This window comes from Stenella coeruleoalba (genome assembly GCF_951394435.1).
Source record: "Stenella coeruleoalba genome assembly, chromosome: 1".
NCBI lineage: Eukaryota > Metazoa > Chordata > Mammalia > Artiodactyla > Delphinidae > Stenella > Stenella coeruleoalba.
The window spans coordinates 173399954-173425141 of NC_137169.1; the positions used below are offsets into that span (position 1 = coordinate 173399954).

Here is a 25188-nt window from a genome sequence, read left to right on the forward strand (position 1 = left end):
AAGCCATGTTCTACTCCATTCTGTGATGGGTGGGTCAAAGGAGGACTCTGGCACTTGGGGGACTCCCAGAGCCAGAGGACCAAAACCACTGGTCAGGAGGGGCAATGAGCAGAATGGTTAAGGAGATATGTCACAGCAATAAAGGTAGATCTCACAGTTAAATGAAACAGAAAAAGCTGCATTTATTTATTTTTTTAATATTCATTTATTTAGGCTGTGCTGGGTCTTAGTTGTGGCATGCGGGATCTTCATTGCAGCATATGGGATCTTTCGTTGCAGCGTGGGGATCTTTTTTTTTTAGTTGCAGCCTGCGGACTTCTTAGTTGCAGCATGCGAACTCTTAGTTGCGGCATGCGTGCGGGATCTAGTTCCCCGATCAGGAATTGAACCCCGGCCCCCTGCATTGGGAGCATGGATTCTTACCCACTGGACCACCAGGGAAGTCTCGAAAAAGCTGCATTTAAATAAGATGTGGGTAAACCAACCTTTATGTACAAATATTCTAATAACAAAAAGACTAAGAAGTGCTCACTAATATATCGAACACTTATTATGCCCTGAGCGCCTGAGGTATGCTATCTCATTTAATACGTGCAAAAATTTTAATGTTGTATTTGTGAGCCAATAAGAAACTTATCCAAACACATAGGAAGTAAGTGGCAGAGCCTAGCCTCAAATCTAGGTCTTGTTGAAATGAAAGAACATGGTTTTAATCACCAAGGTGTACTTTAGCTAGAAACTCAGATTACTTCTGAAATCAGGAAAAAGAAACCCACAAATGTATTGTTATATATAATAAGAGAATTATGGATTAATAAAAGGGACTCTGATCACACGACCCTTTCGTGGTAGAAAAAATAATCCATCCCCATAATTTACCAATTTTGTAAGCTCAGATTTTAATGAATTGTGTTTATTAAAATTACACACCTGTAAGGTTGAGGACCCTAGAACTCCCCAAATGTGCCAACAATCAAAAGAGGCAGAAATGATGTAAAAGGAAACCACCTAAGGATCAGAGACTAAATCATTCCCGAGTCCTGTGGAAACGCTGCCTCAGAAATAAATCAGACAGCTGTAGGCTCTGTGGGCCTCTGCCTCAGTCAGCATCACGTTCTGGAGCCTCCCGTGTTCATTGTTCAGTGTAGAGGAGGCCTCTCACCCAGGTGTCACACTGTCCCAAAGCCCCAGGGTTCAGGACTGTGTTCCCTGGTTCAGGCCTGCAATCTTAGCTAGGCCCTGGCTGTGTAGACTCCTCTCGAGCAGCAAGAAGAGACAGGGTCTAACCTCTATTTTCTGCCAACTTGCTGTGTGCTGAGAACCAATAGCTATAATCAAAATGCCTCCTGTTGACTCTGCAAAGCCTTGGAGGAGCTTACAAGTGCTAAACACACGTTTCCAAATCCTCATCTCTGAAGCAGTCCTTTAGGACATAAAGGTGCAGGGGCCTGTGAGGGGGAATGGAAGAACAAACAATGTAGCAAGGTGTGGTGGCTAAGGGGCAGAGGGAGACAAAAATAGAGGTGGATCTCCAGCCCCACTTCCTGCCCTGCCCTCCCTCCTCCACCATCCCCTCCCAGAGGATCCTTGTCACAAAAAGAGCTTGGGATACCTGGGAAAGGCCTTTATTTTGCCTATGGTCTAATCCAATCATTTGCACAGATAAGAAATAAGTGCTCTCAGGAGCTCTGAGTGTTTCCTTAAACTCTTTGAAAATGGATGAAAAAATGATAACATATAAGTAATCCCCAAACCACCGATAACCCCAAACCTCCCTACCATTAGGGAGCAGCCTGAATAATTGGTTCCTAAACAATTAAACTCTCTGGTTCTTTCATCAGTCACTTTATTAGTAAGTATTTATGGGCTACCCTCTGTAAACCCATCACTGAACTGAGCAAGAATCGGAAACACAGGACCTGGAAGTGACTTCAAGAAGCTCCTTGTTTAATAGGCAAAACATTCTCTGACATAAATTGTACCAATGTTTTCTTAGGTCAGTCTCCCAAGGCAATAGAAATAAAAGCAAAAATAGACCTAATCAAACTTACAAGCTTCTGTACAGCAAAGGAAACCATAAACAAAATGAAAAGACAATCTATGGACTGGGAGAAAATATTTGCAAATGATGTAACTGACAAGGGCTTAATTTCCAAAATATACAAACAGCTCACACAACTCAACAACAACACAAACCAAACAACCCAATCAAAAAATGGGCAGAAGACCTAAATAGACATTTCTCCAAAGAAGACATACAAATGGCCAACAGGCACATAAAAAGATGCTTAACATTGCGAATTCTTAGAGAAATGCAAATCAAAACTACAGTGAAGTACCACCTCACATGGGTCAGAATGGCCATCATTAAAAAACCTACAAATAACAAATACCGGAGAGGATGTGAAGAAAAGGGAACTCTCCTGCACTCTTGGTGGGAATGTAATTTGATGCAGCCCCTATGGAAAACAGTATGGAGTTTCCTCAAAAAACCTAAAAATAGAGTTGCCATATGATCCAGCAAAACCACTCCTGAGCATATATCCACATAAAACTCTAATTCAAAAAGAGACATGTACCCCTATGTTATAGCAGCACTATACACAATAGCCAAGGCATGCAAACAGCCTAAATGTCCATCGACAGATGAATGGATAAAGAAGATGTGGTACATATATACAATGGAATACTACTCAGCCATAGAAAAGAATGAAATAATGCCATTTGCAGCAACATGAATGGAACTAGAGATTATCATACAAAGTAAAGTAAGTCAGAAAGAGAGGGGCAAATACCATATGATGTCACTTATATGTGGAATCTAAAATATGATGCAGATGAACTTATCTACAAAACAGAAACAGACTTACAGACATAGAGAGCAGACTTGTGGTTGCCAAGGGGGAGGGATGGAGTGGGAGTTTGGGATTAACATATGCAAACTAGTATATATAGGGTGGATAAACAACAAGATCCTACTGTATAGCACAAGAAACTATTCAATATCCTGTGATAAACTATAATGGAAAAGAATTATGAAAAAGAATGTATATACATATAACTGAATCACTTCACTATACAGCAGAAATTAACACAACACTATAAATCAACTATACTTCAACAAAATAATAAATAAAAGAAATGCATTGTTTAGAGAGAAGGTCAGATTGATAATTAGGGGACAATGCAAGGCAGTAAGATCTGAGTGCTACCTTGAGAAGAACTAGAGATATGGGCTTTTCCTTCAGAAAAAAGAAAAAAGATTAACGTGGACCGGAGGTATCAAGGGAAGCTTCACGGAGGAGGCCGGCTTTGAACTTACTAGGATTTGGAGAGCAAAAGAGAGAAGTTCTGAGGGCACTCCAGTGGTGGAGAAGTGGATGAAAGTCCTCCCATCTTTCCGCCTATCAAAATCTTTTCAGGTCAGCTCAGGTCTGGCTTGCCCTTGTAGTCTTCCACCATGAGAACTGTGAAGATTAATGCCTGCAGGTATCTTTGAGTCTTCAGAGAAAACAAGTATATACACAGAGTTACAAAAAAGCATCAATGGGGTTGCATTACATCAATTGCAATTAAAGTATTCTGGACTTAAAAAAAGGTAACATCCTATATTCCTAATGGCATGGAATTAGAAAAACTAACCATCAAATACCTTTAACCCATCTCTTTGCTTGGACACGTTTAAAATGTTAACTTCTAGAGGAAAACATTAATTGGATGGATAAGAGCAAACACTCCTTTCTATATGTGGTGATTTATTTCCTCCACACTGTATAAACCAAACAGCTGCATTTAGAGCAGATACATAAGATTCAATTATAGTTACAGACATTACTAACCTGCCATTTTTCTAAACATTTTGAAACACTGAAAATGTAGTTGAAAAGACAGCTTGCATCATGTTTGATCATGGAGAAGCAGCATTCCATGATGTTAGGTGAAAGCTATATCGAAATCCTACACCTGCTTGCAAATAGAATTTTAACTGGCAATTTGGCTTCTAGGTAGTGTATTATGACATAAAATAAATTAATCTTTTTTCTTTCATACAGAACACAAGGCCACAATCAGTGCCAAGTCTGTTCCCTAGAATTGCTTGGCAGTGTTCCCAGATGTTCCAACAGTCTTGTAGCAGAAGCTTTGCAACCCATTTGCTAGGCAGAGCTTTTATTTTTTTTCCTTCCATTTAACAGACTGCAATATGTCCCACCCTTCCTGGTATCACTGGACAATCGTATTTTCAATTCTTCCTTATGTCTTATTTTCCCAAACCTAAGGTCTTTCTGAAACTGACCTTGTTATTCTAGTCTGTTATTCTCTTCAAGCCTATACGGCTATATTACCCTCTTAAACAGGCAAATCCAAGCCCAAGGGGATTCAGATTCAACTTAAAACGTGTTCCCCAGAATGTCAAGTTTCTCAAGACGTTAATAGATATTCCACGAGATAAAGTGATGTCAAATAATAAAAAGAAACGCTGCAAACCTTCTAAATCTCTAGGGATTTATAAAGCACATTACTTGAGAAAAAACAGAAATCAAGCAGGAAATATATTTAACTTGGTTAAACAAAACTGATTTGACTACAGAATTCTTTCTCTCTCTTTCTCCCTCTCTCTTTCTCTTTCTTTCTATACTACTACTGGAATATAATAATTATAATCATAATAACAATAATAATAATAAAAATAGCTAACATTTATAGCTATCTCTACTCCTTTAGTGACTGTCATAGAAATTTTAACATACATAATTAACAGAGTTCAATATTAATAATTATAATCTTCTTCTGAATCATATAAGAATACTAGAATACTGTCATGCCAGTCATCACCCTCCCTAAGTTATATGTTATTCTCTCTTGATATTTAGCCTCATACATTAGACATTAACTTTACCATTATACACAGTCAATATTTATCCTTTCCATTTTCATGTATTGCAAATCTTCCTTTTGACATGAAGTATCTTCATTAGAAGTTCCTTATGTGAAGATGTGTTGGTAGTAAGTCCTCAGGTTTGTGTCTGAAAATGTCTTTTTTTGCCTTGATTTTTGATAGATTGTATTAATAAATATTCAATTCTAGGTTGAGAGTTATTTTCTTACAGTACTTTGAAAATTCGTTTTCAATTCTTTTGAGTTCCACTCTCATTTCTGAGAAGTCACCTATCAGTTAGTCATTGCAGATGTGTCTCCACCCACTCCACCCCCAACTTTTTTTCCCTGTTTGGCTGCATCTGTTACTTTCTCTTTGTTTTTATTATTCTGAATTTTTCACTCTGTTATGTATCTCTTTTTACTTCTGTTGTTTGGCACTTGGGGAACTTCCTTAATCTGAAGATTGATGGTCTTCTGGAAAACACTCACTCATGTCGTTTAACACTGAATGTCCCCAATTGTCATTTCTTCTTAGAACTCAGATTATATGTATGTTGGACCTGCTAAGTCTTTCTTCCATATTTCTTAATCTCTTTTTCATATTTCTCTTTGCTTTGTCTCTGTCTCATGCTATGTGTAACTTCTTCAACTTTACCTTCCAAATAACTGTTTCTTTAACTGTGTTTAATATAATGGTAAATCCATTCATCCAGATTCTACTTTCAACTATTATAATTTTTATTTCTACAGATTCATCCAGAACCCCTTTTTCAGTTCTATATCTCTCTCTATATTAATTTATACATATTTATTTTTATTGTATGTTTGGTATCTGATAATCATAATATCATCAGTCTTTATAAGTCTGATTCTGTGTTTTGCTGTTTTTTTGAATCTTATTCATAGTTGTATGCTTTGTATGTGTGTAGAGGTATTTTGGTGAGTATATGGAACATGGAACTTTAACTATGGTATTTCTTTGGGGCTTGCTTGTCAAGTTTACTTATTTGGAAACAATTTGCATTTGTTTCTTGTAGCCAGAGACACTTGCCCTATTAGATATGATACTTATTATAAAGCTATAGTAATTAAGATCATGTAGGGTTTGGCATAAGACTAGACTAACAGAGCTGAGAAACAGATGCTCACATATATGGAAAGTTGATATATGATAGAGGTAGCACTGAGACACTGGGAAAAAGATGGTTTATTCAATAAATGGTGCATGATAATAAATAAAGAGATCCAAGTGGGACTGCACCAGGAAAATGTATCTTAATCACATCTGTTTCTTGATGAGGAGAGATTGTAAGAGAGCTAAATGAATGGCAGTCATTCTTACACTGAGACCCATATATCAGCTTCAGGACAGATATGAACCTAGATGGTATATGAAAAGCTTGCATGTATATGCATAAAAAATTGTAGGGAAAATAGGATTCTATATGCAAAAAATTTAAACTGTTTTTTAGTAATAATAATTGGTGGTGATAGTATTAGCATTGCCTTTTTGTGACTGTTATGTGTCATATGAGATAAAGCAAATGAATAACTGTGGGATGTTCTAATTGTATTTTCCCTTGTATTGTTGAGAATAAGGATTCTCAATGTGGAAGAAAGGAGATAGAGATGTAATACAGAAGAGGTTAAATGCAAATCCTGTATTTCTGAATTTAATTGGAAATATCAGAATAAATATCATAAACATGCAACATATTCTTTCTTTGTATCAGTCTACTTACTTATCTATCATCTATGTATCTGTGTATCTATCTATCTACCTATCATCTATCTAATATATATATTAGATATATTATATCCACTGAAAAGGCCTTGAAGCAATGACTAACCAGTGATATCCTGAAAAACTGTATTCAGAATGTGGTCTTGAAACGCCATTTCCTATTAAAAGAAATAACATATTCTTCATATGTTTCAACATATCAGATATCAAGGAAACTATTAAAGACCACTAGGGTTATGTCAAAAGGACTCAGAAGCCAATTTAAAGAGGCTCCCACTTTATTCTATTCAATTCCATTCCATTCCATTCCTGTATTCTACTTCCAAAGATAAGACAATTTGAATTTCAACAAGGATAAGAATTGTAATGGGTTGAAACCATCAAATATTTTAAGTCCATGCATTTCTAGAGATATTTTAAAAATTGGATGATAAGCAATTGAATCATCTTGAAAACAGATTAAATAAAAGGAAAAAATCAAACATTTATCCTTGCTTTCCTTTGAGAACTGTACCACTGGAAAAACTGAATAGCAAATGAAGAGACTCTTCTCTTTATAAAATTATTCAGGCCAGTAAAATGAGAGAATTAGAATATTACCATTTTGCTAATGTCATAAAAGAACAATAACCAGATATTACGTGTTTGTTGATGAAAGAACATGCCATCCTTTGATTCAAAATACATCAAACCTGAATCTGATCAAGCCCCTGGATCCAGCTTCCAATTTGCAGAAATATATGGGTCTTGTTGAACTGCACTATGGGTAGGCAATCCAAATTATGGGAAACTACAGTTCAAATGACATAGATAAAAAGATGGCATAGATTCTTCAACAGAGGGATGGAGAAGTAACCTGTAGATTAAAAGACATTCAAAGCATATACCAAGTTTCAAAAAGAAATCAGATGTTCATTTTTGTGTCTTGCTTCTTTCACTCAGAATAATGTTTTTGAGATTTATCTATGCTGCTGTGCATTATTTACAATAGCCAAGACATGGAAAAAACCTAGTGTCCATTGATGGGTGAATGGATAAAGAAGTTGTGGTGTATATATACAATGGAATATTATTCAGCCATGAAAAGGAAGAAATCCTACCATTTGTGACAATGTGGATGGACCTTGAGGGCCTTATGTTAAGTGAAATAAGTCAGAGAGAGAAAGACAAATACTGTACGATCTCACTTATATGTGGAATAAAAAAAAGCCAAAAAACAAACAAACAAAACCCCCAAACTCATAGAAAAAGAGATCTGACTTGTAGTTACCAGAGGCAGAGAGTAGGGGGATGGCGAATTGGAGGAAGGTGGTCAAAAGTTACAAACTTCTAGTTATAAGATAAATAAATACTAGGGATGTACGTACAACATGAAGACTATAGTTAACATTGCTGTGTGATATATAGAAAAGTTGGTAAGAGTAAATCCTAAGTGTTCTCATCACAAGGAGAAAAATATTTTCCTATTTTTTTCTTTCTTTTCTTTTTATTGTATTTATATGAGAAGATAGATGTTAGCTAAACCTATCATGGTAATCGTTTCACAATACATGTAGATCAAACCATCGTGCTGTCTGCCTTAAACTTACACAGTGATGTATGTCAGTTATTTCTCCATAAAATGTATATATGGAGATATACACACTGATATATCTCAGATATATACTGATATATATACTGATATATACACTGATATATCTCAGATATATACACTCAGATATATATACTGATATATCTCAGATGAAAAAATTGATATTCATTACTATCTTTACCATCTATGCTGCTGTATATATCAATAGTTCATTCTTGTTTGCTACTGAGTAGTATTCCATTGTGCAAATATATCACAATTTGTTTATACATTCACTTGTTGATGGATATTTTGGGTGGTTTCTAGGTTTAGGCTATTGTGAATATAGTTGCCATGAAAATTTGTGTACATTGTGTACATCTGTATATTGTGAATCATGTTTTCATTTCTCTTAAGGAAATATCTAGAAATAGAATTGTTGGTTTGTGTGATAGCGTATATTTAAGTTATATGAAACTGCCAAACTGCTTTCCAACGTGGTTGTGCCATTTTACTTTCCCACCAGCAGTACAAGAATTATAGTTTCTCTACATTTGCACCAACACTTGTCAGTATTTTGGATCATTTTAGTGGATTTGTACTGGTATCACATTGTGGTTTTAATTTTAATTTTCCTCTTTACTATTGGTGTTAAGCATTTTTCATGTGCTTTTTGAGGACTGTTGCATCATTTTGATATGTGTGAAGTGACTTCAAATCTTGCTCCATTTTTAAGTTATTTTCTTCCTACTGAATGATTTTGAAAAAGTTTGTTCTTTACATATTCTGGATATAAATCTTTTGTCAGATATATGCATTGTAAATCTTTCCTCCCTGTCTGAGGCTTGCCTTTTCATTTTCTTAATCGTGTCTTTGAAAGAAGTTTTTTTTTATTCTGATAAAGTACACTTTATCATTTTTTCTTTTATGGTTTACATGTTTTGAACTATCTGAAAAATCTTTGATTATCTGAAGGCTATGAAGATTTTCTCCTATATTTCCTTCTAAAAAGTTTTTTGTTGTTATCCTTTTAGTATCTGAAGGATCTGTAGTGATGTCTCCTCTTGTGATTTTCCCCCTCTTTTTTTAATCGTGATATATCGAGGTGGAGGTTTATCAATTTTATTGATTATTTTAAGGAACTTCCTTTTGATCTCATTTTCTCTAGTTTTCTTGTATTTTCCATAACTCATTTCAATTTACTATGCTTTTTCTAGATTTTCACATTGAAAGCTCAAATAATTTATTTTTGCCATTTCACCTTTTTAAATACAAGCTTTTAAAGCTTTAAATTTTTCTCCAAGAGTGATTTACAAACTAAACAGCTAAGTGTTTTAGCTGTGTCAAATTTTGACATGTTGTATTTTCATTTTTATTCAATTTAAAATATTTTCTAAATTCTCTTGTGATTTCTTTTCTGACCCATGGATTATTTAGAAATATTTGCTTTATTTTCCAATATCTAAATACTTTCTTCCTGTGATTTCTGATTTAATTCTATTTTGGACACAAAACATGGTTTGTATGATTTCTTTGCTTTTTAACTTTATTGAGATTTGTTTTATGGCCCAGAAAATGGCTTATTTTAATAAATGTTCCAAATGCACTAGAAAAGAATGTGTATTCTACTATTATTAGGTGGAGTATTCTATAAATGTTGATCAGGTCAAGTTAATTGACAAAGTTGCTCTGGACTTTAATATCTTTATTAATTTTTATATACTTGCTCTCTCAATTACTCAGAAATTTTGAAATCTCCAATCATATTTGTGGATTTTCCTATTTCTCTTTCAGTTTGGTTGACTTTTGCTTCATGTATTTTGGAGCTCTATTTTTAGGTGCAAATGCATTAGGATTGTTATATCTTCATGGTAAATTGACTCATTATCATTATAAAATGTCTCACTTTATCCCTGGTAATATTTTTTCTGAAGTCTGCTTCAGCTTCCTTTTATTGGTTTTTGCTTGACATAACTTTTCCCATCATTTTTCTTTTTTTAAATAACAGCTTTGTTGACATATAATTTACATGCCATACAATTAATTCATTTTAAAATGTACAATTCAGTGTTTTTTGGCATAGTCACAGTTGTGCAACCATCCCCACCATATTAGAGCATTTTCATCACCTTATAAAGAAACCACATATCCTCTGGCAGTCACCCCCATTTTCCCTACCCATCCAACCCTTGGCAACAACTAATTTACTTTCTGTCTCTATGGATTTTCCTATTATGCACATTTCATACAAATGGAATAATACAATATGTAGGCTTTTGTGTCTGACTCCTTTAGCATATTATAAAGGTTCATTCATGTTGTAGCATGTATCACTATTTCATTCCCTTTGATTGCCAAATAATCTTCCACTATATGGATTTCTCACATTTTACTTATCCATTCATTAGCTGATAGATAGTTGAGTTCTTTTCACTTTGGCTATTATAAATAATGTTGTTACGAATAGTTATGTACAGGTTTTAGTGTGGATATATGTTTTCATTTCTCTTGCATATACACCTAGGGGTAGAACTGCTGATTCATATAGTAACTCAATGTCTAACATTTTGAGGAACTGCCAGATTGTTTTCCAGAGTAGCTGGACCATTTTACATTCCCACCAGCAGTGTATGGGGGTTCCAATTTCTCTGTGTTCTCATCAACACTTGTTATTATCTGTCTTTTTTATTCCAGCCATGCTGGTGGGAGTGATATGGTATCTCATTGCAGTTTTGATTTGCATTTCCCTGATGGCTAATGATGTGGAACATCTTTTCGTGTGCTTATTGGCCATTTCTGTAACTTCTTTGGAGAAATGTCTATTCAGATCCTTTAATCATTTAAAAATTGGATTATTTATCTTTTATTATTTAGTTGTAACAGTTATTTATATATTCTCAATATAAGTCCCTTATAAGATATACAATTTGCAAATATTTGTCCCATGTTGTGGGTTGTCTTTTCACATTCATGCTGGTGTCCTTTGAAGCAGAAAAATTTTAATTTTGCTGAAGTCCAATTTATCTATTTTTTCTTCTGTTTCTTGTATCAAACCTTCTATTATTTTCCTTTAACCTAGCTGTGCCCTTATATGTAAAATGGGTTTCTTATAGATAGCATCTAGTTGGATATTGCTTTTTATTCAATCTGAGAATCTTTTAATTAAGGCATTTGGACAATTTACATTGAATGAAATATTCAGTATGTTTGGGTTAAAACTTAAAATTTTGTTATTCTTTTCTATTCACCCATCCACCACTTATTTATTTACTTACTTGCTCTCTTTCTGTCTTTTTTGTATTAATTAATGGTGTTTTAGCATTCAAACATCCAGTATATGCCCAGTAGTGGGATTGCTGGGTCGTATGGTAGTTCTATTTTTAGTTTTTTTTTTTTTTTTTTTTTTTTGCGGTACGCGGGCCTCTCACTGTTGTGGCCTCTCCCGTTGCGGAGCACAGGCTTTGGACGCACAGGCTCAGCGGCCACGGCTCACGGGCCCAGCCGCTCCGCGGCATGTGGGATCCTCCCGGACCGGGGCACGAACCCGCGTCCCCTGCATCTGCAGGCGGACCCTCAACCACTGTGCCACCAGGGAAGCCCTATTTTTAAGGATCCTCCATACTGTTCTCCATAGTGGTTGTATCAATTTACATTCCCACCAACAGTGCAAGAGGGTTCCCTTTTCTCCACACCCTCGCCAGCATTTATTGTTTGTAGATTTTTTGATGATGGCCGTTCTAACTGGTGTGAGGTGGCACCTCATTGTAGTTCTGATTTGCATTTCTCTAATGATTAGTGATGTTGAGCATCCTTTCATGTGTTTGTTGGCAATCTGTATATCTTCTTTGGAGAAATGTCTATTTAGATCTGCCCATTATTGGATTGGGTTATTTGTTTTTTTGTTATTGAGCTGCATGAGCTGCTTATATATTTTGGAGACAAATCCTTTGTCAGTTGCTTTGTTTGAAAATATTTTCTCCCATTCTGAGGGTTGTCTTTTCATCTTGTTTATGGTTTCCTTTGCTGTGCAAAATCTTTTAAGTTTCATTAGGTCCCATTTGTTTATTTTTGTTTTTATTTCCATTTGTCTAGGAGGTGGGTCAAAAAGGATCTTGCTGTGATTTATGTCATATAGTGTTCTACCTATGTTTTCCTCTAAGAGTTTGATAGTGTCTGGCCTTACATTTAGGTTTTTAATCAATTTTGAGTTTATTTTTGTGTTAGGGAGTGTTCTAATTTCATTCTTTTACATGTAGCTGTCCAGTTTTCCCAGTACCACTTATTGAAGAGGCTGTCTTTTCTCCATTTTATATTCTTGCCTCCTTTATCAAAAATAAGTTGACCATATGTGCGTGGGTTTATCTCTGGTCTTTCTATCCTGTTCCATTGATCTATATTTCTGTTTTTGTGCCAGTGCTATACTGTCTTAATTACTGTAGCTTTGTAGTATAGTGTGAAGTCCGGGAGCCTGATTCCTCCAGCTCCGTTTTTCTTTCTCAAGTTTGCTTTCACTATTCAGGGTCTTTTGTGTTTCCATACAAATTGTGAAATTTTTTGTTCTAGTTCTGTGAAAAATGCCATTGGTAGTTTGACAGGGATTGCACTGAATCTGTAGATTGCTTTGGGTAGTATAGTCATTTTCACAATGTTGATTCTTCCAATCCAAGAACATGGTATATCTCTCCATCTGTTTGTATCATCTTTAATTTCTTTCATCAGTGTCTTATAGTTTTCCGCATACAGGTCTTTTATCTCCTTAGGTAGCTTTATTCGTAGGTATTTTCTTCTTTTTGTTGCAATGGTAAATGGGAGTGTTTCCTTCATTTCTCTCTCAGAGTTTTCATCATTAGTGTATAGGAATGCAAGAGATTTCTGTGCATTAATTTTGTATCCTGCTACTTTACCAAATTTATTGATTATGAGCAAGATTTTTAAAAACATTTCTTGTAATATAGATCTCCTGATGAATTGTCATAGCTTTTGTTTGTCTGAAAATTTTTTTTACCATATTTCTGAAGAATATATTAGTTGCATATGGATTTTTGCCCTTTTAGTATTTTGAAGATGTTAGTTCATTTTCTTCTGGTTTACACAGTTTCTGCCCAGAGGTATACAATAATTCTTATTTGTTTCTCTCTATAAACTATCTTTGTTCTTTGGTGTCTGCTAAGATTTTTCTTTTTTAATCACTGGTTTTCAGCACTTTATAATGTGCCTTGTGTGACTCTGTATGTGGGTATTTGTATGTGTGTGTGATATTTTGTTTGATGTTCTCTGAGCTCACTGGATCTGTGAGTTTATAGTTTTAATCAAATTTGGAGATGTTTCAGCCTTGAGTCTTCTAATATGTTTGCTTTCCCTACCTCTTACTCTTCTTATTCTGGGACTCCAATTACATGCATCTTGGACTTCTTGATATTGTCTCACAGGTCACTGAGGTTTTGTTTATTTTTAAAGTCATTGTTCTCTGTTTCTTTTTGGATAGATTCTATCGCTATGTCTTCAAAGTCATTAGCCTTTTCTTTTGCAGTGTGACATCTGTTGTTAATCCCCTCCAGTGAATTCATTTCAAATATTTTATTTTTCCACTCCAGAATTTCATTCTCATTGATTCTTTTTTATATGTTCTATTTCTCTTCTCACTACATTTATGTCTTTCTTTATATACTTGAATATTACATTAATAACTGTTCTATCACCCTGTAATTTCTGGCATCACTGTAATTTATGGATCTGTTTTTACTGATTGTCTTTACTCCTGGTTAGAGGACACGTTTTCCATTTTCTTGTCACATCTAGTTTAAAAAAAAAACTTATTGGTTCTGGACTTTGTAAATCTTACATTGTTAAGTGTCTGGATTTCATTGTGTTCTTTTAAAGAGGGTTGGGTTTTATATTTGTAGACACTTAAGTCACTATCAGATCAAAATAATCTTTTTTTAAAAAAAATTTGTTTTACTTGTTGATTTTTGGCTGCGTTGGGTCTTCGTTGCTGTGTGCGGACTTTCTCTAGTTGCGGCGAGCGGGGGCTACTCTTCGTTGTGGTGCGTGGGCTTCTCATTGTGGTGGCTTCTCTTGTTGCGGAGCATGGGCTCTAGGCATGTGGCCTTCAGTAGTTGTGGCTCGCGAGCTCTAGAGCTCAGGCTCAGTAGTTGTGGCACACGGGCTTAGTTGCTCCATGGCATGTGGGATCCTCCCGGACCAGGGCTCGAACCCATGTCCCCTGCATTGGCAGATGGATTCTTAACCACTGTGCCACCAGGGAAGCCCCAAATAATCTTCTTGATAACTCTTTTTAAGCTTTTGTAAGTAGTGCTAAAGTAGTTTTTACTCCAGGAATATTTCATACTTACTTCTAAGGTGTGACCTCTCAGGAATCCCCACTAAATGCCCCAGGTGATCCCAACGATCCTCCACTGTGGATGATCAGAGTTTGAACACATTCATCCCTGTGCAAGCTTACAGCTCCCTACCATTCTTTGAACAGCTTTGTATAATTTCACTCTGTGCATGTGTAGGTCAGTACTTAGCAAAGATTCAAAGGGACCTTAATATAGATTTCTGGAGGGTTTCTTTTGAAAAGCTTCCTCATTTCTGGAGCTTCCTAAACATGTTTTTTAAATTCAATAAATTAAATTCATAAATGATTATTATTTCTTAAACATGCATAACAAACATACAATGTAACTATTACAGACAACTAATAATAAACCATAACAAACAACTAACTGATCATCAAATGATAACATGCATTACTATGTTATTCATATTGATAACTTACACCTGTATGCTTAAGTCAATAAAGTAAGTGAAGAAATGAGTATCATTTCTTTGGTATTTACTAACCAAGTAATTTTATTATTATCCAAGTGATAAAATATATTACCAGACTCAGCCTTGCCATATAGCTTCACACAGCTCAGTGACAATGTCTAGGTGGCAGCAGCAGCTGCTAGTTCAGACACTGTAGCTCCAGGTGCTTATTCTCCTCAAGAGCAAGCTTCAGCCCAAGCCATTTCAGGTAACAAAATATGCCTCTATCTCAGTTTGTATTCCCCAAAATCAGAATCTGAAAGAAGAATTTCAGTACAAGTAATTTACTTGGGAGGTGATTACAGGATGGACATTGAGAGAATAAGAAATTGAGTCATAAAGGGGATAAAGACAATAAATTGTGAGTTAATGAATTGTGGGTGACTGGGGCTTAATACTACTGGGGACATTCTAAGAAAATGGATGGAACATGCCTGAGAACTATTCCTCAGGAGTAGGAGGAATAGAAAGCTGAATACTTTATTCACCTACTCCCATCCCTCATTGGCCGAGTGCTGCACCTGGGGCATCGGCCCTCAGCACTGTTGGCCACTCCATTCCTTAGAGCATAAGAGAGCACGGCCAAGCTTAGTCCTGCAGCTAGACAAAGCCATCAGGCAGAGTCACAGGAATTCATCAGAGTGTGTGGGAACCACAGGCAGTTGACCTCCAGGGTAAGTGGAGGGGATATGGGTGAGGCATCAACAGATCCTCCTTTCCTTGGAAACAGGAACTCATTCAAATCTCCTGTTCTGTTTACTCTAATCAAGCCCAACCATATTAACATCAAAAAAGAAGAAGGGTAATATAAGTCAGGTGCTCTCTAATGGAAGCTTGACCCTGCACAATACTGTGGGGTGAGGAGAGAGACAAAACAGTTACTAACAGTTGCTGAATGGGCAAAGGTTAAAAAAACAGTCCACAAGCAAACCAAACTTTTGGCCTCTTCAGCAGATTCCTTCTTTTAACCTTCTGTTCATCTGGCATGAGGTCTGTGATGCAGCTGGATCTCCATGGCAGTCAGACTCATGGTTATTGTATTTATATTGGGAGTGGGTATGTGTGGTGTGCTTTTCAAAGGAAGGGACACAGTCCTAAGTCTGTTCTCAGAGAATAGCTGTGGCCATTGTACTTTCAGTTCTTCAGGTTTTTCCCCAAAGGATGTGGAGGGGAAAAAAAAAAGACTTCCCACAGCACATAGGTGGCACAAGGACTCAAGCCAAGCCAGTGGCCATAATGATGAACTCATTTTAATGCCTGAAAGAACCCTGCCCAAACTTATGCAATACAGTTACCCTTTTATCATTCATTTTAATTTTGAAGTGAATTCTTAGAGAAAACAGTACTCGGGATAGATCCATATGACGGCAGAGTTGGAGACCGCAAAAAGATAATTTCATGGATACATTCACCCTCACCGTATTTAAATCATGAAGTTCCTTGAGAGGAGAGATGCATTTATTTTTGCAATGAGAGATAAATCTTAATTGCAAGTACGCCTGCGATAGGTAACAGTCTGATTCAACATCATTCATTCATTCATTAATAGTGTCAAGCACTGTTTGAGGTGCTGGGGATATTATAGTGAACAAAACAACCAAAGTCCCTGCCTTCATGTGGCTGATAATTAATTGGGTGAGACCAACAATAAACAATTAAACATATAATAATCAAGTGGTCATAACTGCCAAGGCTCACAGTAAATCAAAAGAAAGGGTATCAGGAATGCAGAAGTTCTGGATTGTTATTTATAGTAGGTGCCTTCTGTAATAAGGTGATTTTGAGCACAGTGAAAAGTAAGTAAAGTAAGAGTGGATGCCGACCATATATGTAAGAGTGTTCCAGACTGAGAGATAGCATGTGCAAAGACCCCGAGGTAGGGGCATGACTCATAATTCAAGAACAGCAAGGAAACCAAGAACAAGTGAGATAAGAGAAGTTCTAGGAGAGAGGTATTTGGGTGGGATCAGGACACTTGCAAAGCACACAGAGCCGATGAACTAGTGAAGAAATTTGGTCATTGCTTTGAGTGACATATGAAGCCATTATACTTTTAAAAGAGCCCTCTGGCTGCCCTAGTAGGGCAGGAGTGGAGGAGTAGAGTAGTTAGGATGCCATTATAACAAATCAGGCAAGATGGTAGAGGCTTGGATCAGACCAGTACAATAGTTGTGGAGATGGTGAGAACTGGAGATATATTGATATTGAACTATATTGATATTGTTGATAGTAGAGACACAGGGTTTGTTCATTTGAATATGGGATAAAGAGAGGAGTCAAGGATGACTTCAAGATTCTTGACTTAAGCAACTGGAAGGGTGGAGTTACCATTTACCAATGTGGAGAAAAGTGTATGAGAAGCAGGTTTGATAGGGGAAACCACCCCTTTGGTTTTGGTCCTAGTAAGTTTGAGATGTCTCTTAGACATCCAAGTGGAGATGTTAAGTAGGCAACTGAATATGTGTCTGGACTTCTGGGACAGAGTCCTGACTGCAAGTATAAATTGAGGAATCATATTTAAAGCCACATGACTAGAAGTAATCACGAAGGGAGTGAGTGTAGTTATGGAAGAGAAGCGGTCCAATGATGAAGCCTCCAGCTTAGAGTCAGGGAAAAGAAAAGGAACCAGTAAAAGAGACAGTGAAGTAGCAGCCGCTGAGGTAGAAGGAAATTCAAGAGAGAATAGTGTACCAGAAGCCAAAGGAAGAAAAGATTTCCGAGGAGGAAGGGAAAGAGTGATCAATTATGTCAAATCCTGCTGATGGGACAAGCAAAAGGAAGATGGAGAATTTAACACTGGATTTGGCTCACATCATTTGGATGTCAGTGATCTTGACAAGTAAGGGCTGATAAAGGATCTTTCCATGAAAATAGTCTTCTTTACTTATAAAAGGGGTAATTGAGCCTCTGAAATGGAGTAAAGAGGAAGAAGATGAAGAATTTATGAAGAAGGAAGTCTGAAGGCAAATAAAACCAACCTCAGTAACTATATACAAGATCCCTCACCTCACTTGGCCGCAGTATTGAGAAGGGCCAAAAGAAAGAATTGGTCTCTACCCTCAGTTTTCTCTTCTGTATGATGGGAATGTTTATTGTACTTACCTTATAGGGTTATGGTTGGGATTCAGTGATTTAAAACATGTGAAGTATTTAGAATACTTCCTGGACATAATCAGGTCTTAATGAATGTTTGCTCTAATTACTGTATCACTGTCATCATGTTTAATATTCTTATTTTCACTTCAGCTTGGAAATTTCATGACTCTATGTCATCATTATCATCTTGCTAAGAACCAACCATCCCTGATGGCTAGTTCTAGTGTTGTACTGCCACGGTAGGGTGTATCTGCTTCCTGCCCAAATATTAGTCATGGCTTCCTTGTCGACTTCTCTGTAAGAGTTCATTTTCAATCAGAGTAAAGTAGGCTAAAAAAAGGAGTTGGGAATGCTCTTTCCTTGGATGAGTGGTCCTTTATTGATACTATGGATTGGTAGATACAACAGGCTTTAATCTTAGGGCTTTAGTATTAGGTCCACTTGGCTTGAGATAAAACATTCTCTTGGAAAACTGGTCCCTGAGTTTGCTGTGGCTTTGGAAGTGGCTGCTCTCCACAGTTTATATTTTTTTGCCTGGTTGTTTTTGAAGTGTTTACACTGCTCTTTCTAGCTAAAATTGCTAGGCTGACTTTGTTTCATCTGGACTTTATATTACACTATAATGATTAATCCACTTGGTCTGGCCAAAGTAAGCTAGCAACTAAGTACCACTTGTAATTTCCACAACAAATGATGTAATTCATCCTAGTCTGGAGTTTGTACTTGATAAGTGTCCAATCCTTGTCTACAGTGAACCTGGAACCTTGGGTATAACATCATGATGGAGATTTTAAATTTCTTACTCTTTTTCATCCCTCTTTTTGAAATTTGAGGGAGGGGATTTATGGACATGGGACTGAGACTGATAAAACTCAGATGGAAAGAAAGGGCCAAGAGAGGGTGACAATTAGTTGATCTCTCACTGAATTTGATCTGTCTTCCCTCCTCGAGGCAAGGATGGCAGCATGGAGCTACCTCCATGCCAAAGCAGTCAATCAGTGAGGTGAAGCTGCTGCGGAGGAGCGGGTGGGAGCCTTTGGCCACCACTGTCCTGCTTCCTCAGGACACTTTCCAGACTCTTTGAGGATGGGGTGTGTGTGTATGTTTTGAGTCAGATATCTTTATTTGTATTTTCCAGATGTGGACAGTGAAGTTCACAGAGAATGTAGTACCTCATTAAAGTCACACAACCAGTAAGTAGTAAAGCCAGGATTTGAACGCAGGTCAGCCTAATTTCAAAATCTATATCCTTAAACCTTATTCAATATTGCCTCCTGATTCAATCTTACTTTTTTAAGCGTACAGTTCAGTTATTTTTAGTATATTTGAGTTGTACGAACATCACCAAAATCAATTTGGTAATATTTTCATCACCAAATAGAAACCCTGTATCCTTTAGCCATCAACTCCTAAACCTACCGTTCTGCCAGCCTTAGGCAACCACTATCCTACTTTCTGTCTATAGATTTGCTTATACTGGATAATTCATATAAAGGGAACCATACAATATTGGTCTTTTGTGACTGGCTTTTTTCAGTTAACATAATTTTTTTAAAAAAATTACTTTAATTAATTTATTTTTTATATAGTAGGTTAAGCATAATTTTTAAAGAAAGACTTTTTTGAGCAGTTTTAGGTTCAGAGCAAAATTAAGAAGAAGGTATGAAAATTTTCCATATGCCTCCAAACCCCACCCATGCAGAGCCTCCCCCGTTATCAACATCCTGCACCAGTGTGGTATGCTTGTTACAACTGATGACCCTACAATGACACATCACAGTTACCCAAAGTCCACAGTTCCTTTATGGTTCACTCTTGGTGTTGTACATTCTTTGGATTTGGACAAATGTATAATAATATATATCCATCGTTATAGTACCATAGAGTATTTTCACTGGCCTTAAAATCCTCTGTGCTCCACCTACTCATCCCTCCCTCCTTGCCCCCAACTCCTGGCAACCATTGATTTTTTTACTATCTTCATAATTTTGCTTCTTGAAATAATGATTTGAGAATTTATTCCAGAAAGATAAAGAAAAGAGAAAAACAAGCAATTCAAATAACAACTGACTAAACTCAGCTGCTCGATACAAAGTAAAGCTGGAAAAAAACAAAAACAAAAACAAATCCCTGCACTAAACAGAACAACACCGCTCCCTTCCTGGAGTAAAATGACATTGAAAACTAAGCCTCAAAAGTTAGCAACCCAAGTTGGATTAGCAAGTCAGGAGGCTCTGGAAAGAAGAGCTTCAAGAAGAAAATAAATTTCCTCTAAAGTGTTGCAGATTCTAGATTATTATCTTAGTGAGAAAGTGAAGGCATATGACAATAATACATTACAAAAATTCAGCACCTTGCTTCCTCTACTTCTTCCCTCTTCCTCCCAGTTTAGGTATGTGCATTTCTTTTTCTACTGGCAAGGTTATATGCCATAGAATTTCTTCACTTTTTCTATGAGTCCAAACATACGTTAAAATGTAAGCTCTATGAAGGCAGGGATACTTTGTCTGTTTTCTTCATTGATCTATCCCTAGCACTTAGAATGGTGCTGGCCCAGAGTATGTAATCAATAAATATTTTTTTATTTGAATAGAATGAAATTTACCAAATAATGACTAATATTCATTTAATTAAAATAAGTCCTGGTTATTTTTAAACTTAATAAACAGCCAAAATGCAGAAGAATTAATTATATAAGAAAGTATAAATTCTATAAGTTTTGACAATGTAAAATTAACTATATGATGAACTGAAGCTGTGACATTGGGGGTAGCCATGAGGGGAGGAGGGGAACACAGGGCTATTAAATCTCTCGTCTTAGAGGGAAGTCAAGAGATACCGTCTGAAATTGATGGATCAAGAAATGGAGGGATGTACTGGGTGAAGCTATAGAAGTATGTAACAGAATAATAAAAAATGAAATACATCTGGCAGTGGTTGTTGAAGTGTAAATGAGCAAAGATCTTCATCTTTCATGAGGGGACCCATCAGATGTACTTTGAAGTTGATACATCGAAGATAAAAGGCTAATAAATTATTATTGTGGGTGTTGGTCTCAGAAGGATTAAAGTTAGAGCAATTTTAAGCTGTTACCTCTGGGGAATGCCACGGAAAAAGACCTGTACTTTCTTTTTTTTTCAAATTACTCTCCATTACCAACTGAATTGTTATTGCCAGGTAGCCATATTTTAAAAGTGATATTTTTAATTTAAAAATAGTTTCTAGAAAAGAGAAGAATTTTTAGGGCAGAAAAAACATTGCAACAGTTTGCAATTACATACTGTCTACCATCAAGGACTGTCAAACATTTTGCAAACATTATCTGATGGTGAGTGTCAGAATCTACATTTGCCAGATGGAGAAATTCAGACAAAGATGGAAGTGACTTGCGCATTTTTCAGTGCATCTGTGACCAAGCCAGTGATAAAACCCAGGCTTCCTGGATTCTGAGTCCAAAGACAGATTTGGATTGATTTCTTCTTAGAAAAACCACCACATATTGGTGTAACAATAGTTTAGGAAGAAATCCAAACGAATAGATGACATGCTCTGTGTTTAGAGCTTGGAAAATGCCTGTATTTTTCCATCCAATAATTTGGTGCCAAAATGCACATTGTCTGTCAAGAGAAAGACCAGTGCTTCTCTGAAGCACCTGATGGGAATATATATATCATTTCAAGGAGTTGTGCCTACAAAAATAAAAAATGACAATCCCTATAACAACCATAATTCATTTTTAAGTCTCACTGTATATATAAAGATTTCTGCCATTTTACGGCCAATTAGGAAACTAAATATGGCTAATTAGCTTGATAAATAATTATGATTATTCTGTCATATGCCTCTAATATTAATTCAGACTACTAGCATAGGTGGAAAGGATAAAAAAACTTTTACTGATCTGGCATCATTTTACCTATTGATTTTACTCTTGATGTGAGTGTGTGTGTGTGTGTGTGTGTATCTTTTGCCTGACTTCCCCATTTGATTAAAACTCTGGAGGGGAGTCTTTAAATGATTATAGTGGATTCCTCTTGTTTTGTCAGTAAAGTTCCCTCCTCATTTATCCGACCCCCAAAACGACAAATAAACACTTCTGAAAACAGGTCTATAGCAGATGATACTGGCCCAAGTAACCAAAGTGAGCATTGGACCAAAGCTGCTGCTTTGGAAGAACTTCCAGGACAATTTGGAAGAGGACATTGTGAGAGTCCAGACTCAGTCTGGCTGGTTTCTTGACACAAGGAGAGCTGTTTTAGGTGAGGAGCTGTTGGTGGCCATGTTTTTAGTGTGTGGACTGAGAAACAGTGAAAGGAAGAAGAAAGTGGATGTATGGAGAGGAGCAAAAGTGAGGCATGAATATAGTAACCATGAATTAATCTTTCTAAAAATTGTAGTAGAATATACATAATAGAAAACCTACCATTTTAACCCTTTTTGAGTGAACAATTCAGTGATTAATATTAAGTACATTCACATTGTTGTACAGCCACCACCACCATCCATCTCCAGAATTTTTTATCTTCCCAGGCTGAAACTCTGTACCCATTAGACAATAATTCTCTGTTTCCCCATTCTCCTAGTCCCTGCTAACTACCATTCTGCTCTCCTTCTCTATGAATCTGACAAGTCTGGGAATTAATCATTCTTACCAGGGTACTGTTGAAATTTGTGCCAGTTAGCAATTTATTGTCACTCACATCCGAATTCACCCTTCAATGCGTGCTCTGCAATGATAGATGGAATTCCTTTAAGCATTTCTCCTTTACAAAGAGCACTCGTTAAGCTTTCTCAGTAGAGGTCACTCAAGGGAGAACGCAGGAGGAAGGGGCCCTCCTGCTGTTTCTGGCAGCTCCATTATCAGCTGGTGGTACTCTGACCCAGTTCTGGCACAGGCCCCAAAGTCATGGTCCCTTGGTGTCCTTGCAGCCTTGGCCTGCCCTAACAGTCCCCTTCCTGTGGGCTTCCTGACATGGACACCATATGCTCCAGGCCTCCTATCTGCAATGGCACTTGTACTCGCTCTGCACGCCCATGTGTCAGGCCACTGGATGTGGTTTTTCTACACCCCACTATGTCTCAGAGAGTTGCTTCCTGCTTGCCCAGTGACTGCAGACCAGCTCTGGACCGGGTGGATCAGCAGACCTGTCTGCTGCCCAGTGGTTGCAATCCCAGCCTCGGGAAGGGAGTCCTCTTTTGCTGTTGTCCCTCCTTGGGTATTCGCCCTCAGCTTTAGGGTACCACATAGAGTTCCCTTATATCTTATAATTGCTCTTTTATCAGAAAATTTAAAATATTTACATGAAATTTCTCCTATTTAAGTCACCTTGAGGTTTCTGCCTCTTGATTGGACCGAGACTGACATACAGTGATTGTGGGCAGAGTGAAAGAGTAAACCAGGATGTTCCTACAGAAACTGAAATGTATGGTCACCTCCTTTAGAGACGGGAGGGAAGGTCCTGACTGCATTTGAGGCTCTGGCTCTAGGTTATTTCTAGAGTACACTAGCTACCTGCCCCTGGGTTCGGAGATAAACCTGTCTCTAAAATAAACTCTAGGGGCTTCTCTGGTGGTGCAGTGGTTAAGAATCTGCCTGCCAATGCAGGGGACATGGGTTCAAGCCCTGGTCCAGGAAGATCCCACATGCCGCAGAGCAACTAAGCCCGTGTGCCACAACTACTGAGCCTGCGCTCTACAGCCCGCAAGCCACAACTACTGAGCCCGTGTGCCACAACTACTAAAGCCTGAGAGCCTAGAGCCTGTGCTCCGCAACAAGAGAAGCCGCCGCGATGAGAAGGCTGCGCACCACAACGAAGAGTAGCCCCCGCTCGGCGCAACTAGAGGAAGCCTGCGCACAGCAACGAAGACCCAATGCAGCCAAAAATAAATAAATAAATTTGTGAAAAATAAAATAAGCTCTATCTCTTGTCTTTAAGAGAGCTCAAGTGTGTTTCTGTTAGTTGAAACCAATAATAAATATGCAATTTCACATTCTCTCAAATGTGGTTCAGAAAAAAGGATGGAGGCATGAAGAAGGACTATTCCAGAAGTGCAAAAAAAAAAAAAAAAAAGGGAGAGGAAGGAAGACTATGCTGAAGATAAACATGAGAGCAACTTCCAGTTTTTTAAGAATCTCAGTTGGGTTTGCTGTTGATGTTGGGGATTCAGGTTCTAGGACTCACCTCACTTATCACCAGTGGGGACTCACACAAATGGAGCTGAGTAGGGCACTGGCTCAGGGATTCTGAATGCAAGGCAGCGTGGCTGGGGCCGAGTGAGTCCTCCTACTCCCATCACAGCCAGACCTTGGGATCTGCTCAGCCAGTGTATCTGAGAAAGGGGTTGGGTGTGCAGAGCCAAGCCAGGTTCACTCAGCAGCCGGCGGTAAGGAACAGAGCTGCCTCACTGCTCCAACCACAAGGTGGCAGAGTCGGAGCCTGCTCCCTGGGACAGAGAACGCTCAGGTGAAGGGAACGCACTGAACTGGTTTTGCTCAGCAGACGAAAGTCCCTGCCCATTAGGAAAGCGTGGCTTAGTACATGTCAGATTTTCACCCATCGGATTTGCCATTTTTGTCTGAGGCGGAGTAAGCAATGAGGAGCGGAGAGAGGTGGAATCTCCCGTTCCTGCACTTCTCCCCGCCCCCGTGAAGACAGCACTAAAATGTTGGTGTCAGTTGCCCCCTCCATGAGCCAAGACGGAACTTAGGGAGACAAGGAACACAAACACTCCTCCCTTCCAATAGTAACTTTCCTTACCTATCCAAGTAGGGGGGGTTTTAAGACTGCACAGAGTATTCGACGCTTTATACTGATCACATAGAATCATGATTATCTTTCAAAGTGCCTTTTTTTTTTAACAGAAAAAAATCATATGTCAATCCTCAGTAGAGTGTGAAACCTGAGATGCTTTTGCTATGAATGGAGTGAATCTAAGTGAATCCATCCACCCTCTTCCATCTGGAAGTACAAAGTTGGATGAGATACGGTCCCTGCCTTTTAGAAAGTAGAGCACTTCCACCCGTATTTTACCTCTCCTGGTTCTGCCATGGAGAAAGAAAATTAAACTGGGCTCCAACCAATCAAAA

At 37.5% G+C, this 25188-nt stretch overlaps 1 protein-coding gene across 4 annotated transcripts in view; it reads right to left on the reverse strand.

Moving 5' to 3' along the window:
• Positions 1–25188, reverse strand: part of TSEN15 (tRNA splicing endonuclease subunit 15) — a 135731-nt gene that overhangs the window by 6166 nt on the left and 104377 nt on the right. For 3 of the 4 annotated variants that reach the window (XR_013828177.1, XR_013828179.1, XR_013828180.1), the window contains 2 exons: positions 15079–15261; positions 3323–3501 (listed from right to left, as the gene is read on the reverse strand). The gene's annotated coding sequence lies outside the window, so the exon portion shown is untranslated. Of the gene's footprint in view, positions 1–3322; positions 3502–15078; positions 15262–22753; positions 22829–25188 lie in introns of all 4 variants that reach the window. The other variant, XR_013828178.1, reaches the window with a different exon arrangement.